The sequence below is a fragment of the Periplaneta americana genome, chromosome 7, assembly GCF_040183065.1.
Source record: "Periplaneta americana isolate PAMFEO1 chromosome 7, P.americana_PAMFEO1_priV1, whole genome shotgun sequence".
Taxonomy (NCBI): Eukaryota; Metazoa; Arthropoda; class Insecta; order Blattodea; family Blattidae; genus Periplaneta; species Periplaneta americana.
Window position 1 is genome coordinate 159,756,240 of NC_091123.1, and position 17,747 is coordinate 159,773,986.

At 34.2% G+C, this 17,747-nt stretch overlaps 1 long non-coding RNA gene and 1 other non-coding gene across 3 annotated transcripts in view; both read right to left on the reverse strand.

The window, feature by feature from the left end:
* The window catches only part of LOC138703648 (uncharacterized), a 380,530-nt gene that overhangs the window by 312,155 nt on the left and 50,628 nt on the right, over positions 1-17,747 (reverse strand). Inside the window, exon 2 of one of the 2 annotated variants that reach the window (XR_011333224.1) lies at positions 13,771-13,853. The exons of the other annotated variant lie outside the window; for it this stretch is intronic. This is a non-coding gene — a long non-coding RNA (uncharacterized lncRNA). The remainder of the gene's footprint in view (positions 1-13,770; positions 13,854-17,747) is intronic. 2 annotated transcript variants of the gene reach the window in all.
* Positions 6,257-6,328, reverse strand: TRNAN-AUU (transfer RNA asparagine (anticodon AUU)). Its single transcript has one exon. It is a non-coding gene; the product is annotated as a tRNA-Asn (tRNA).

Genomic DNA, 17,747 nt, shown 5'->3' on the forward strand with positions numbered 1-17,747 from the left:
TATAAATACAGTATTCTGTATTAAAACAGTTTGTTCAGAACTCACCAAACTTATTTACTGAGGAGTGAAGTAATCAGTCATTTTGCTCTGTTGCCTCCTACTTGCCCAATATACACTTTATAAATTAAATTCTATGTTCATTATTTCAGTTGCAATTTCACTGCTCCTTCTCCTCTAGCTTCATAGAAATGTTCACAATTCTAATGGCTTCTAAAGCGTCACTCACTTCTTTTAGTGGCCATACTGCGTTAAGATGCGTGCACTTAGTGAAAACATCCTGTCGAAACTGACCGCATGCAGATACCATTAACACCGCATGAATTCGGGCTGGTTACAATGGGATGGGGAATCTGCCTAGTCTATGATATAAGGGAACAGTGAAGGACTTGCCAGATTTGAGCAAAATAATTCTTAAAATACTTTGGTTCTTAGAAAATTGTATTCCAAACTGAGGTTGAAAATGACGTTATATGCGAGGTAGACGCATATACGTTTGTCGTATTAAGCAAGGTAGGAAAGCATATGTCTTATGGGGAATTACTTGGGACCACAGAATATTTGACGTTATAGGCGAAGTGTCGCACAAAACGAGGTCGCTATAACCAAGTTCTACTGTAATTTATTTACTAACAAATGAGCCGTTCAGAGCAGAAGTGGTGTAAGTCAAAAATGGGCAATGAAGGTTAAAGTGAACATTCTGTAAAATACAGCGCAAAGTAGCAATCAATATTCAATTTATTTAAACTATTAGTAGTCAGTGGATAGCAAGAAGGATATATTAATTGCTACTTTGCGCTGTATTTACTTTAAATATTATTACCCAATATTGACTTACAACACTTTTGTTCTGAACGGCTCAAATCATCCTTGTCTGATAAAGCTCGATTCACATTATACGTCACATCAACGTCACGCCGCGGACCAGCAGCGTTACATCAAAACATTGTACAACGCGTTTTGTATGGTAGCGTTCACATATATAGGCAACGTCACGGACCGTCTGGGATTCTCGAGGAGAATGTTTTCACGTGACTGAACCTGTACGTGAACGGTTTTTTCTGCTAGACAGCTAGACTCTAGCAGCACCGTTAAATATTAGCATGTCGTAGCTCCTATGAGAGACAATCAATTGCACTGTAATTTTTAGGATTTATATATAAATGTGTAAGGAAAGCATAGGAAAAATTTGGAATCAAAATCTCTTTTGGACAGTGAGAAAAAAAAATTACTAACAGGGCAGTCACCCGTTAAAATAGACATTGACAATCAAAATTGATAAGCGACAATTTTTTTTTCACGTTACATGGGGGGTCAAAGCGAGAGAAATGTTTAGAAAGAATGGAAATTACTTTTAAAAGTGGCTGATATTCAAAACCTGTACCGGTTTGCGAGTTGGGGCGGGTTTACTGCGGGGTTTGCGTGGCGGACTTTCTTATGCAGAGTGATAACTTTTACATGTTAGAACTGCGGATTCTCATAGAAATCATCGGTCTGATTCCAAATTTGTGTTCAAAATATTTCCATTGCTTAAGGTTTTCGAGTTAAATGTGAGTTTTGAAATGTAATTAAAATATTCCTAGTACACTATATAAATAGCATCTATGTTGATTAACCACTATAGTCCCGACGCTGTTATTTCCGGCGTGACTCCGTCTCTTTGCTTACGTCTTAGAAAGTGAAGGCTCTATAAAGTCTAGGTAGGTAGTATCGTTCGCCATTTTTGTTCTTACGTTGCCGAGCTACCATACGAGGAATCTATTTGCCACACCGTTAAACATTATCATGTCGTAGTTCCTATGATGATAAATTAAACGCACTGTAATTCAGCAAATAATTGAGCGGCAAATAACGTCTTCGTGTGCTTTCTGCGAACGCCAACGAAAGAGCTAAAATGGAGCGCGATTATATTATGTATTTATCGAGCCTTAAGGAATGAATCAGCGAATCACAACACGCACACGTTTAAATGTACCCGACCAGCAACGCGATTGGCTGCCGGAAATTAGAGCGACGGGACTATAGTATGGCATAATTTGAAATTGAGAAAAAAGAAAAGAAAGAATTTATTATTGTATTACTGTCATTATTATTATTATTATTATTAGACCTATTATTATTATTATTATTATTATTATTATTATTATTATTACTGTAGGTGGAAGAGAAGGCAAAAGAACCTAATTTATTTGAATTTATCTGGCAGCTTTTTTTACTCGTATTATTATTATTATGATTATTATTATTATTATTATTATTATTACTATTATTTTAAAAGTAATTTCCATTCTTTCTAAACATTTCTGTCGCTTTAACCCCCCATCTAACATGACAAAAAAGTTTTGCCGCTTATCAACTTTTGATATATCAATATCTATTTTGAACGGGTGACGTTTCTCAATGTCCAAAAAAGATTTTGATTCCAAATTTTTCTTATGCTTTCCTTAGATATTTTTATATAAACCCTGCAAATTACAGTGCAATTCATTGTCTCACATAAGAGTTAAGACATTTTTTGAGAGCATAAACTACTTATCTATTCTTGATGACGCCGGCAAGCTGATGGTTACTTGTTAAATTTGAATGAGTTTGCATTGAACGTGACGGTGACGGTGATGGTCCGTGACGTTGATGTTCCGTATAATGTGAATCGAGCCTTATACGTCACATCAACGTCACGGCACGGACCGTCTGGGATTCTCGAGGAGAATGTTTTGACGTGACTGAACCTGTACGTGAACGGTTTTTTTCTGCTAGACAACTAGACTCTAGCAGCACCGTTAAACATTAACATGTCGTAGCTGCTATGAGAGACATTCAATTGTACTGTAATTGATGTTCAAAATATTTCCATTGCTTAAGGCTTCGAGTTAATTGTGAGTTTTGAAATGTAATTAAAATATTCCTAGAGCAGTATATAAATAACATCTATGTTTATTAAACACTAGTATGGCATAGTTTTAAATTGAGGAAAAGGAAAAGAAAAAATGTATTCTTGTATTACACTCATTATTATTATTATTACTCTTATTATTATCATTATTATTATTATTACTATTATTATTATTATTATTATTATTAGCTTATAGAGTGTTAGTTGGGAAAGCGGAGGGAAAAAGACCTTTGGGAAGGATGAGACGTAGATGGGAGGATAATATTAAATGGATTTGAGGCAGATGGAATATGATGATAGAGATTGGATTAATCTTGGACAGAATAGGGACCGATGGCAGGCTTATGTGAGGGAGGCAATGAACCTGCGGGTTCCTTAAAAGCCATTTGTTGTTGTATTATCAGTATTTGAAAACAATTTTGAAATCAGAGCGATGATTTTTATGAGAATCCGCAGACAAAAGTTGTCACTCTGCATAAGAAAGTCCGCCACGCAAACCCCCGCATTAAACTCGTCGTAACTCGCAAACCGGTACAGGTTTTGAATATCAGCCACTTTTAATAGTAATTTCCATTCTTTCTAAACATTTCTCTCTCTTTGACCCCCATCTAACGTGAAAAATACAAAAGTTTGTCGCTTGTGAACTTTTGATATTCAATGTCTATTTTGAACGGGTGGCTTCGAAGTTAGTAATTTTTTTTCTCACTGTTCAAAAAAGATTTTGATTGCAAATTTTTTTATGCATTCTTAGACATTTATGTAATGAATCGTAAAAATTACAGTGCAATTGATTGTCTCACATAGAAGTTACGACATTGTTTGAGAGCATAGACTACTTCTCTATTCTTGACGGTCACTTGCCGTTAAATGTGAATGAGTTTGCATTCGACGTGACGGTGATGATGATGGTCCGTGACGTTGACTTTCCGTATAATCGAGCTTAAATATGAGCCTGGTAGTCCGTTTCGGTCTCAATGCGGAATCTCGTTCGATTTCCTAAGTGGTCTTCCGAGTTGAGTAACAATTAAAAGATGGAAGTGTTAATTAAAGGAATTCTACGACAGTTTCACAATCCGTGACGTACTTGATGGAGGACAAAATAATTAATCACTCCTCTCTGTCTTTGTTCACATCTAAACTCTAAGTCGTTACTCAACGTAGTGATTTTCAGACTTCACGTAATGATATCGCTTCCTCCATCTCCTTTGAGATTAAAGACAGCTCGCAGTTATTTCTGGGTCTTGAGCCTTCTGGCTTAGAATCAGCTTCCGCCGAGCCCACCTAAGATGAGAAAATTAATTATTCTGACGTCATCTCCTCATTTTGCCCAAGGCAATTTCTTTGATTGTTTATATTAATTTCTCTACACCAATTCCACTTCCTTACTCCTGTTTCTGCCTATTTTTGTAACGAGTTGTGATTAATGTAAAATGACTCAGAGCACCTTGTGGTTGCTGATAGATTTACTGCATTAAAGTCTCTTTTCAATTAGGAAGGTGAGTCAGAGACTGTGAAATGTTGACACAGAAATAATGAGGAAGTAGTAAAATGGAAATAACTAGGGTCTATGGAATTATGACCATTGGGAAAATTATTACAAAAAATTAAAATTAAATTATCTCGGAAAAAGTATATGAAGAAGTACACGGCATATCCAGTGAGGGCAGTAATCGAAGAAATGACATAATTGCATTTAAACCTCCCTCTCTTGAAGGTTACATCATAGACCCTACTGTGAGATTCGAATCGCAGGAACACCAGCCAGAAGAAGTACACGAGGAAAAAAGGAATATATATGAACCTTCCATCAGTTTTTATAAGGACAAATACCATCTGGAATCCATCGTCATTACGGGACTAATGATAGGAGCCCGTGGGACCATACCCCCGGTTCCTAGTCGATTTCTGTAAATCTTTTGGCCTGCATAAAAGTATTTTAAGAGATCTAACAATTGCAGCACTCAAAGGCTCAATAGCTATTTTCAGGCATCATACATATGGACCATGACTAATTCGCATCTCCTTGACGTTACTTCGTTTAATATAATGTGTTTCAATATAATTCAAATTGTTTATTTTTCACTCTAACAACAATTTATCACTAAGCCTCAAGGCATTTACTCTATTCTATCGTGGTACTCTTTGTTGATGGCAACCTGTAGTGGTTACAGGAAGAAATTAAATCGAATCATACAAGGTGCGTCAGAAAGAACGGATGGATTTCGCAGGGCAAGAAAATTGTAATGATTCATCAAATCAAAAATTTATTGTTATCAACAGACCCACCAAGACATGCAGTTTATTGAAGTTTTCTGAAGTTCGCCATCACTTTCACAGCCACAGCTGGTGGGATTGCCGCGATTTTTTCACGAGTCGCCGTCTTCAGTTCGTCCAGTGTATGTGGTCGATGTTTACAAATTTCCGCCTTCAAATGGCCCCAAAGAAAGAAGTCGCAGAGGGCGAGATCTGGGGAACGTGCAGGTCAAGGAACGTCATCGTGATGCGAAATGATGTGTCCCGGAAAGAGCTCTTGCAGGAGATTTATTGTTTGACGTGCTGTGTGAGCAGTTGTCCCATCTTGTTGAAACCAAATGTTCTCAGCATCAACAGCAAGCTCGTTTACCTTGGTTGTAGGAAAGTTTATAACATTTTAACGTAATGAGCACCTGTAATGGTTACTGCACGGTCGTCATCATCCTAAAAAAAGTGTGTGTGTGTGTGTGTGTGTATCTAATGCTCTGGATTTGACAATGAAGTCATCATCCTTCTTGCTTCCCAATATTTTGATGGAAGGTCCACAAATGTCCTAAGAGTTTCACAATTAGCCAGGTGCTCCATCTCCATGTCCTCTTCTCTGGTGCACAGTAAGCATTTAGGTGAATTCAGTACTCCAATACGATGGAGGCAATCATGACCAGTAATCAATCTAAACATGGCCACGGCAGATTTTCGAGGTAGATCAGGAATGAGTTTTGGATCTTTGAATGATTCTTTCCATTTTGAATTTTGATGTTTTGCCTGTTCGTTGTAACTTATTCTTTTTATGACTCGCTTTATTGATTCATATGGGAACTTGAAATTTGTTTTTAAGTTGATATAAGTTCCTTTCTTTGCTAACATATCTGCTTTCTCGTTACCGTTCAGTCCGCAGTGGGCCGGGATCCATTGGAAGACCACTTTTTTATTTAGCATTTGAATTTGTTTTACCATGCAATGAATTTCTTTTACTTTTTCCATTTTAGGGGATGTAGTTGAGCTGATGGACTGGATTGCAGCTTTGGAGTCAGACAGGATGACTATGCAAATCAAGATTTTCAGATATAACTCCCTGTAACGTTGATTTGAATAATTTCGAGGGAAAAATTGTTCCGGAGCCGGGTATCGAACCCGGGACCTTTGGTTTAATGTACCAAGGCTCTACCACTGAGCTACCCGGGAAAAAAAAAAGGATGACTATGTTTTTGCACTGGTTTAGCCAAACAAATACATTTTGAAGTGATGTATAAATGGCTTCAACTTCGCCATCAAAATTTGTTGTGTACTTGCCAACATTTTTATGAAGAGAAAAGTATTGGCAAGTAGCTCCTGCTCCAGCTCCTTCATTTTGATCCATGAGAGATCCATCAGTGTAAATGTACAACCAGTTCTTTTGTGGATATTTTCTATTAATTGTTTGTAGGGCAATGGCTTTTGCTATTTCTGGATTTATATATTTTTTGTTGAAGACTTCATCAAGATCAAGGCAGCAATCTACTTTGAAGTTATTAAGTGGATTATATCGAGACATCAAGTTTTCCTTTTCACTTGGTATTTCTAGAATTTTCTTAAGCTTTTCTACCTCTTGTATGTATCCATTTTGAGTCCTCAATGTAAATTTAGAATCTTTGTATTTACTCCATTTATCCCAGTTTGGAAGCCTTCTTAATTTTTCGTAGGTTAAAAGGGCTTGTGTTTCACGATCTGTTACAACTGGTTTATTAGATGTGATTGTTTGCATGGCTTTAATTGGAGTAGTTTTGATTGCACCAGTGATGAGACGTAAGACCCCCCAAACACCAAATTCTGCTACAACACACCAAAACGTAACTCTCTTACTGTGAAGAGATTTCTCGTGCAATTAATTAGGATTGGTTCTTGTCTGTTTATTGACACAGACGGAGAGGTGAAAAGGGCTTCGTCACTGGTCAACAGAACGGTGGTAAGGGTCACGTTCGTGAAAATACGCTGACAACAATCAACACGATTCTCGCAATCTCCTGCATTAAGTTGTTGCAGAATTGTCATCTTGTATGGGTGGAATTTAAGGTCTAAATGCAAAATGCGTCTTACCGTAGCCTCGGACAATCTCAGTGCAATAGCATGTTTGCGGGCTGATCACTGAAGTGACTGGACAACCGACTGTCTTACTGCCTCCACATTTGCACATGTACGCGCGCTCCGTGGTCGTCCAGGTGATTTCTTCTTTAATATTGAACTTGTAGTACGAAATGAAACCGCCCACTGCAAAATTGTATTTCTAGTTGGAGTCCTAGCGTGACATCAGATGTCGAAATGAGTCCTGAGTGACGATCACAGACTCTTCATTTTTCAAAAATGTCTCTGCGATGAACGCACATTGTACGCCAGACCACTCCATGTTCTCAACTGAAACTGCATTCTCTCACTGACCCAACACTCATGGTCCTGAATAATTTCAAAGGAAAAATTGTTCCGGGGCCGGGTATCGATCCCGGGACCTCTGGTTGAACGTACCAGCGCTCTACCAACTGAGCTAACCAGGAACTCCACCCGACACCATCTCAACTTTTCCCTTTATATCCACCCAACTCGCGTGGGCTGACGAAACGCCAGAAACCCACATCGAGTGCACACAATCTCTGTGTGACTTGGAATTGTGGTTTTTTGTTAACGTACACAGTGACGTATATATTGTGCAAATCTAGTCTTTCAGGTGAAGCTCCCTGTAAAGCAGATTTGAATAATTTCAAGGGAAAAATTGTTCCAGGGCCGGGTATCGTTCCCGGGACCTCTGGTTGAACGTACCAGCGCTCTACCAACTGAGCTACCCGGGAACTCCACCCGACACCGTCTCAACTTTTCCCTTTATATCCACACAACTCGCGTGGGCTGACGAAACGCCAGAAACCCACATCGAGTGCACACAATCTCTGTGTGACTTGGAATTGTGGTTTTCTGTTAACGTACACAGTGACGTATATATTAGGCAAATCTAGTCTTTCAGGTAAAGCTCCCTGTAGAGCAGATTTGAATAATTTCAAGGGAAAAATTGTTCCGGGGCCGGGTATCATTCCCGGGACCTCTGGTTGAACGTACCAGCGCTCTACCAACTGAGCTACCCGGGAATTCTACCCGACACCGTCTCACTCCTCCTCACTCTATCCCTTCCCTCGCTGAGTATCGATAGTTTGAAATCCATCCGTTCTTTCGGACGCATCCTTTATATTATATACAGGGTGTTTCAGAAATAATTTTGACAAACCTTGGAGGCTTGTTCCTTACACCAAAACAAGAAAAAAAGTTCATGTAAACATATGTCACAAAATCTTTAGTTTTTTAGTTATTAATGAAAGAACATAATGGAACATCTGTTAGATATTGTCAGCTTGGTAGCAAGTGTTCGAACTTTAATCAATAACAAATGTTCAAAATGTACACAAATGACAAATAACTGTAGCAAACAAGTCTCCTTCGCAACACACAGCCATCTAGAATACAATGGCTGCATCAGCAGACTTGTATCGATAACATCATTCGATTATCTAACAAAATGAATCTTATTATCGGTTAGAAACTTAGGTTAAGTTGTTGGATTGTATCTTGAAACGCGTTGAGTTATGAGTTTCTGAACTGATTAAATTTGCTACCAAGCTGACAATACCTAACAGATGTTTCATTATGTTCTTTGATTAATAGCTAAAAAAAACTAAGGATTTTCGGACGTACGTTTACATTAACTTTTTTCTTGTTTTGTTGTGAGGAACATTCCCCCAAGGTTTGTCAAAGCATTTCTGAAACACCCTGTATATAAATGATTTATTAAATATAAGTCTACGGTGCCTTTAAAAATGAAGTTACTACTCGTATCTTCTTATCAACAACGTTACAAGAAAGATATACCCATAGTATTAATTCCCCATTATAATTAAACAACTTCTGTTTAAAACAGTTTTTCTTTTGACTTCTGAGAAAAAAATGTTTTGGGTGAGCAAAATAAATGGGACATTCTTTTTATTTAATAGTATTCAACTTCTTTCAAACGCGTAAATTTGTTTAAATTTAGAATGTATTTTGTAATTTACACACATTTAGTTTGTACTATTATTTAAAAAAGCAATATAGGTTGAAACACAAGAAGTGTAAGTGCAACGTTTTTATTATAAAATGGTTATTTTTAATATCTTAATTTTAAAATTTGTTCATAATCTGCAGCGAACTATTTCTTAAAACCAAGAGTCAATACGTAAGAACAAAAACATACATCGTAGACTTTGCATACAATTTCCCATTGTCACTTGACTTTAAACTCAATTTTCTCAACATTAGCTTTATGCCACTTATACCCCTTGTGCTCTAGACCCTTAATTCCAATTGAGGGTGATTTCTTAAGCATCCAGAAGTTCTGGATATTTCACGCATTATTTCATATTCATCTCTTGACAATTTTATTCAAAGAATCTCAAATTTGGTTGATGAAAGTGACATGTTGACTTTAAGAAACAATTACAGCTTAGAAATGCGTTACTTTTCCTGAATACGTGTTGGTACATTATAAATGGATCTAGAATAGATGGAAATTGTGCCAAAATTTCAGACTTCAAAAATGAAAGTGGATAAGTAGGCCTATGCTTGAAAAAGAAATTTGCAGAAACCAGCTGTTGAATGCAAAACATGCCACAAAAATCTTTTTCGTAGATAAAGTGACAGATATTGTGCTATTATTATCATATATCATATCATATATCCTATCATATCACATCATATCATACCATATCATATCATATCATATCATATCATATCATATCATATCATATCATATCATATCATATCATATCATATCATATCATATCATATCATATCATATCTTATCATATCATATCATTTATATATTGTACTAGCCGTACCCGTGCGCTCCGCTGCACCCGTTAGAAATAAATATAAAGTAATTACATAATTAAAATAGAACATTTGATCCAGTGAACATTCGTGTTTGATAGTAGGATAAATCGTTTAATAAGTTACTTAATTTAAATTGCATCCAAATAATGAAAATGCGATCATTTTGGTCCAGAGACCACTCATTTGGTGCAATGACAATTCCTTTAACATGTTTCTTAATTTTTATTACATGCAACCATAGTTTAATGAACATTGACAGCATTTAAATTTAATGTATATACTTTATTTTACTTGTTATATGTTTCCATTTAATTACGGTAATAACTTCATTTTAACCCTTGTTTTCTACGTATTCAGTAAATGGCGCTTGGCCCACTATGGTTCTGAACCCTTCAAATTACTTAAATTATATTATATAATATTACATTACATTATATATTATATTATATTATATTATATTACATTATATTACATTATAATATTATATTATATTATATTACATTATATTATATTATATTATATTATATTACATTATATTACATTATAATATTATATTATATTACATTATATTATATTATATTACATTATATTACATTATATTATATTACATTATATTACATTATATTATTATATTATATTACATTATATTATATTATATTATATTATATTACATTACATTACATTATATTATATTATATTATATTATATTATATTATATTATATTATATTATATTACATTATATTACATTATATTATATTATATTATATTACATTATATTACATTATATTATATTATACTACATTATATTATATTATATTATATTATATTATATTATATTATATTATATTACATTATATTACATTATATTACATTATATTATATTATATTATATTACATTATATTACATTATATTATATTATATTACATTATATTATATTATATTATATTGTATTATATTATATTATATTACATTATATTACATTATATTATTATATTATATTACATTATATTACATTATATTATATTATATTACATTATATTATATTATATTATATTGTATTACATTATATTATTATATTATATTACATTATATTACATTATATTATATTATATTATATTATATTATATTATATTATATTATATTATATTATATGCTTTACATTTGACTGTCAGACGGCTGGAGCGCGCTCAAGCGCAGTATGGGATTACTAATAGTAATAAACCACTTGAAATTTACCTACACTACATCCAATAATCTCATTAGAAACAACATTCTTCTTAGTAGCATTGTCATCATTTTTAATGTGTTGTAAATTTCTCCTTTTCGTATTTAACAAAATTGTTGTCTCTTTAATTCCTCAAAATGCTGAAATGCTACTAAAACAGTTTTGTAAGGCAGTTTTAAGCAGCATACTACAAATAAATAAATTAAATTGTTTTAACAAAAGTTATTTTAGCGGCATCTTCATTTTACCTATTACAGTCTTATTCATGTCAGATCTTCAATAAATAATGGTCTTGCATTCATAACTTATTTGCATATCTCCCCAATTTCGTATTCAAAGCAGCATTTTACGGCCCGAGTAACGCTATGACGCAACAGTTGTGATATCTTTGTGGCTGCTTTAATTATTTACTTTGTAGAGATACATCGTGTGCAAGGAGACAAAAGTTGGAGAAATTCTAAGGCATGGAAACAAGCACAGGCAGCAAAAAATACACAACATTCTTGAAAAAAGATAAAAGTGCTGTATGAAATAATGTGGAAAACAAGATATGAGACAATACGAAAATATACAAGAGAATACGGAATAAACACTTAGAGAACAATGTTAATTACGGAACAGAGTAAATGAGTCCAGACGGTAAGGAAAGAGTGTCGTCAAGCATAGCCGATGAGGGAATCAGTCGTGCTGTATGAATTATTAACATACCGAGTATTGAAATATGGACTGGTAGACCTAAGAAAAGGTGGAGAAACTGAATGCTACAATGAAGAGACAAAAAAATTTGTATCTGTTTTGTCTTATTCTGCCAATAGCTTTAATTTCTGATCTATTGTGTCATAGCCTTCTATTGTTCTGATCTGTTGTCCCGTAACCTGTCGACAGCTTTAATAGTTTTTATCTGTTGTCTCGTAACTTGCTAGCAACTTGAATCATTCTGGTCTTTTTTTCCTAACTTGTCAGCTACTTCAATACTTCTGGTCTCTTATATCGTAACTTGCAGCAGCTTCAATATTTCTAAAAGCTTGTGCGTAGGTTACACATAAATCATAGTTTTACTTTCTCTATATACAGTTAGTATTTGAATGCGTATATCACTTCTCATATCGTGGAAGATAAAGCCTCATGGCCTTAACTCTGCCAGAATGAATGAATAAATGAATTAATTAAGACAATACAGTCTTATGTTATAGAAAAAAAATTATTTCGGGTTTTCACAGAAAAAACATTTAAATCATTTTCTGATACTAAAAAAGTGCTTTTATACTAGTTATCTATATCTCTGTCTTCGTATAACGATTTCTGCTGAAATATTTGTTGGATTTCTGCTTTCAGTAACAATCAATAAAATAAATAAATAAGTAAATAATAAATAAATACAAGTAAATATCTCAATATATACATATATTTTTTTTAACAATATTTTCTTCAAGTCCGTCATAAACTTATCTTATATAATAATATGATTTTTTTTTTCATTCTACTTGAACGTTTTCGGTTTTGTAAACCATCTTCAGATCACTGTTACCTCCATTGAACTGTTATACTGATGTGCAATGGGCACATTAACCATATTGTATTAAAATATAAAATATAAGGTAAAACGTTGATGAATGTACATATTTAAAATGATAACACATTAAATTAAATTAGTCTAAGATGAAGGTTTTGCAGCGTATGCAGTCATTTCAGATATGAAACAGTTATTTTCTTATGACCTTTTACATAATAACTATCATGAGATTGCATTTACAAATGAAGGGTACACTGGAATAACGATCAAGATCTATTTTAGAAAGTTTCGAGAAAAACGAATTTTAATACTTAGTTATGTGTGTATTTAATAGAAATTGACGTAGTGGAATGTCAAGAACGATGATTTCTTATTACTAGCTAGACCACATGATAGTACTTTCTTTCCACTATAAGATAGCATTATTAACTCAATTTCGATTTTTGATGGACCTTGATCGTTTTTCCCGTGTACCCTTCAAATAGTTATACGTTTATGACGAAGTTAAAGAAAATATTGTTAAATTAACAAAACTTATCGGAACAAAAATGGGTATAAAATTTAAAAAAATAATAATATATTTTGTTCATAGTAACCTGTTGGATTTCCCCCTCTTTCTCCACAGACCAAAACTTATTTTGCGTCTTTTTAATTAAAATCTCTTCTGTAATTATTTATCGTTTGTGAGCTGAAGCCAGTTTTATTTTACTTAAAAGTCTAACCTCTGGTGCTTGCAAACGTCCTTTCTCTTGTTTTTTTCAGGACAAAAGTTATCTTCCAAAAAGTATAGTTTGGAGAGCCATTACCATATAGAGTACGTAAATAGATATAGACATGTTTAATATCGTTTCTTGTTTACTGGTTCAAAGGAACTGCAGAACCAATCATATAAAAAGAAACTGATATGAATAAACACTATCACAACTGTAGATTGTTATGTGCAGTGTTGTACAGAAGGGATGAAAGAGCCCATTTTCTTTTAAAGTGGTTTTCCTTTACTTACTTTTTTTGTGCAACAAGCAGCGTGTGACAGAGAAGAACAGCGCTACATGAGACTATGACATCCATTAGAAATGGTCTTCTTTCCTAAAAGTTAAAGGAAAGTGTAAGAGCTTGATGTAACACTCCAGAAACTCTACACAGCTTTATACTGTTTTCGAGGCAAGTCTTATTCTGAAGAGCCACTTCTATCTGCTCTGGTTTTGTTGCTGTTGTCTTGCATATCCGGATCCATTGAAAAAGATTATTCCCCATCAAGGATGATCAATTCTTGAGTCGGCCGCAGATAAGAAGTTGCACATGATAATGGCAGAAATCTTAGTGCCTTTGGCATGGAATGGCAATCGTAAAAATAAAGAATTTTATTGAAGGAAGCAGGTATTTCAATAAAACGCATTCCAGGGTAATGTTTCCCTCGGTAGCGTAATTGGTATAGCGCTGGCCTTCTATGCTCGAGGTTGCGGGTTCGATCCCGGCGGAGATCGATTTATTTACTTATCTATCTATCTATCTATCTATCTATCTATCTATCTATCTATCTATCTATCTATCTGTCTGTCTGTCTGTCTGTCTGTCTGTCTGTCGCCTGCCTGCCTGTCTGTCTGTCTGTCTATCTATCTATCTCTACCTACCTATCTATCTATCTGTCTGTCTGTCTATCTACCTACCTATCTATCTATCTATCTATCTATCTATCTATCTATCTATCTATCTATCTATCTATCTATCTATCTATCTATCTATCTATCTATCTATCTGTCTGTCTGTCTGTCTGTCTATCGTCTGTCTGCCTGCCTGCCTGTCTGTCTGTCTGTCTATCTATCTCTACCTACCTACCTATCTATCTATCTGTATGTCTGTCTGTCTGTCTACCTATCTATCTATCTATCTATCTATCTATCTATCTATCTATCTATCTATCTATCTATCTATCTATCTATCTATCTATCTATCTATCTATCTATCTATCTATCTATCTATCTATCTATCTATCTATCTATCTATCTATCTATCTATCTATCTATCTATCTATCTATCTATCTATCTATCTATCTATCTATCTATCTATCTATCTATCTATCTATCTATCTATCTATCTATCTATCTATCTATCTATCTATCTATCTATCTATCTATCTATCTATCTATCTATCTATCTATCTATCTATCTATCTATCTATCTATCTATCTATCTATCTATCTATCTATCTATCTATCTATCTATCTATCTATCTATCTATCTATCTATCTATCTATCTATCTATCTATCTATCTATCTATCTATCTATCTATCTATCTATCTATCTATCTATCTATCTATCTATCTATCTATCTATCTATCTATCTATCTATCTATCTGTCTGTCTGTCTGTCTGTCTGTCTGTCTGTCTGTCTATCGTCTGTCTGCCTGCCTGCCTGTCTGTCTGTCTGTCTATCTATCTCTACCTACCTACCTATCTATCTATCTGTATGTCTGTCTGTCTGTCTACCTATCTATCTATCTATCTATCTATCTATCTATCTATCTATCTATCTATCTATCTATCTATCTATCTATCTATCTATCTATCTATCTATCTATCTATCTATCTATCTATCTATCTATCTATCTATCTATCTATCTATCTATCTATCTATCTATCTATCTATCTATCTATCTATCTATCTATCTATCTATCTATCTATCTATCTATCTATCTATCTATCTATCTATCTATCTATCTATCTATCTATCTATCTATCTATCTATCTATCTATCTATCTATCTATCTATCTATCTATCTATCTATCTATCTATCTATCTATCTATCTATCTATCTATCTATCTATCTATCTATCTATCTATCTATCTATCTATCTATCTATCTATCTATCTATCTATCTATCTATCTATCTATCTATCTATCTATCTATCTATCTATCTATCTATCTATCTATCTATCTATCTATCTATCTATCTATCTATCTATCTATCTATCTATCTATCTATCTATCTATCTATCTATCTATCTATCTATCTATCTATCTATCTATCTATCTATCTATCTATCTATCTATCTATCTATCTACCTACCTACCTACCTACCTACCTACCTACCTACCTACCTACCTACCTACCTACCTACCTACCTACCTACCTACCTACCTACCTACCTACCTACCTACCTACCTACCTACCTACCTACCTACCTACCTACCTACCTACCTACCTACCTACCTACCTACCTACCTATCTATCTATCTATCTATCTATCTATCTATCTATCTATCTATCTATCTATCTATCTATCTATCTATCTATCTATTTACCTACCTACGTACCTACGTACCTACCTACCTACCTACCTACCTATCTATCTATCTATCTATGTATTTATTCTGGTGTAGTTAAGGCCATCAGGCCTTCTCTTCCACAACACCATGGCATTTAAGTGTGCTTAAATGCGACAGACTCATGTCAGTAGATTTACTGGCATGTAAAAGAACTGCGGGATAAAATTCCGGCACACCGGCGACGCTGATATAACGTCTGCAGTTGCAAGCGTCGTTAAATAAACCATAATTTAAAAACTTGTCATGGTAATCAACGTCCATGTAGAATTTTACTTGAAATTTTACAGATTTAACACGGTTTTTAATTATGAAATGCGCTTAGTTAAAATTTTGCTAAACTTGTGCCTAAAGGAAACACAAATACTAGAATTTTACGTTATCATTACGAAATAAAGGTAACGCATTCTGATTAGAGTCGTGCACAACCGGTTACGAAAAACAGAAATTATATGCTGCTATAGAACGCCTGGCGCTGTAGTCAGTATGAAAGTCGTTCCGTCCCGCGGAGTGTCTCTAATTCGGTTTAACGAATATTCGAGTTGTTTCTCACTATTTGTGGGTGGACGGCAAAGGCACATTGAGCCATGCAGGAGCTGCAAGAGTCCTTGCTAGGACGCGATTATCATCGTGTAGGCCTATTATTTAATTGATAATTCTTCTTCCCTCATTACAATGAATGAATCAATAAATTATTCCCATCCATCCATCCATCCATCCATCCGTCCACGCCTGTGGAGTAATGGTTAGCACGTCTAGCCTCGAAACCAGGTGGCCCGGGTTCGATTCCCGGTCGGGGCAAGTTACCTGGTTGAGGTTTTTTCCGGGATTTTCCCTCAACCCAATATGAGCAAGTGCTGGGTAGCTTTCGGTGTTGGACCCCGGACTCATTTCACCGGCATTATCGCCTTCATCTCATTCAGACGCTAAATAACCAAAGCTGTTGATAAAGCGTCGTAAAATAACCCACTAAAATAAAAATCCATCCGTCCATCGACTCATTGATTCATTCATCAATGGGTTCATTGATTGATTCACTGACTGATTCAGTAATTCACTAATTGGTTCATTCATTCATTCATTTATTAATTGATTCATTCATTAATTCGTTCAGTAGTTGATTGATTGATCGATTAATTAATTAACTAATTAATTATTTCATTCATTCAGCTATTACAGTTGGTATAGTCAAGAGCAAAATTAATCTTCTTGAAATGATTTATTAATGAAGTAATACATACTTAGAGTAATTAAAAGGCATTAGCAGCTACTGTTTAGAGGTATGCATTTTGAGTTTAAAATGTAAATATTACAATATAATGTATGTACTTATTTGCTCTTCTATTTAGTAAGTATTTATAATTTTTGCTGTTCTTGCATTTCTTTATACACCAGATTTCATAGTATGGATTACACTTATTTCCTTTATTGTTACCGGTGTTCATTTGTTCATCTATATATATTTATGTTATAAAGATAAGTGTAATAAAGTAGGCAATCAAATTGTAGGCCTATATTAAGCAAATACGTTTTTTTTTTAATTACAGATGGTAAATTTCCTTCAATTGTTACTCCGTCTGTGTACTCAGAAAATGTCAGTGTCCTGTCTAGCTTGCAAAATATCAGGGGCAACCTGTTTAAATATTCCAA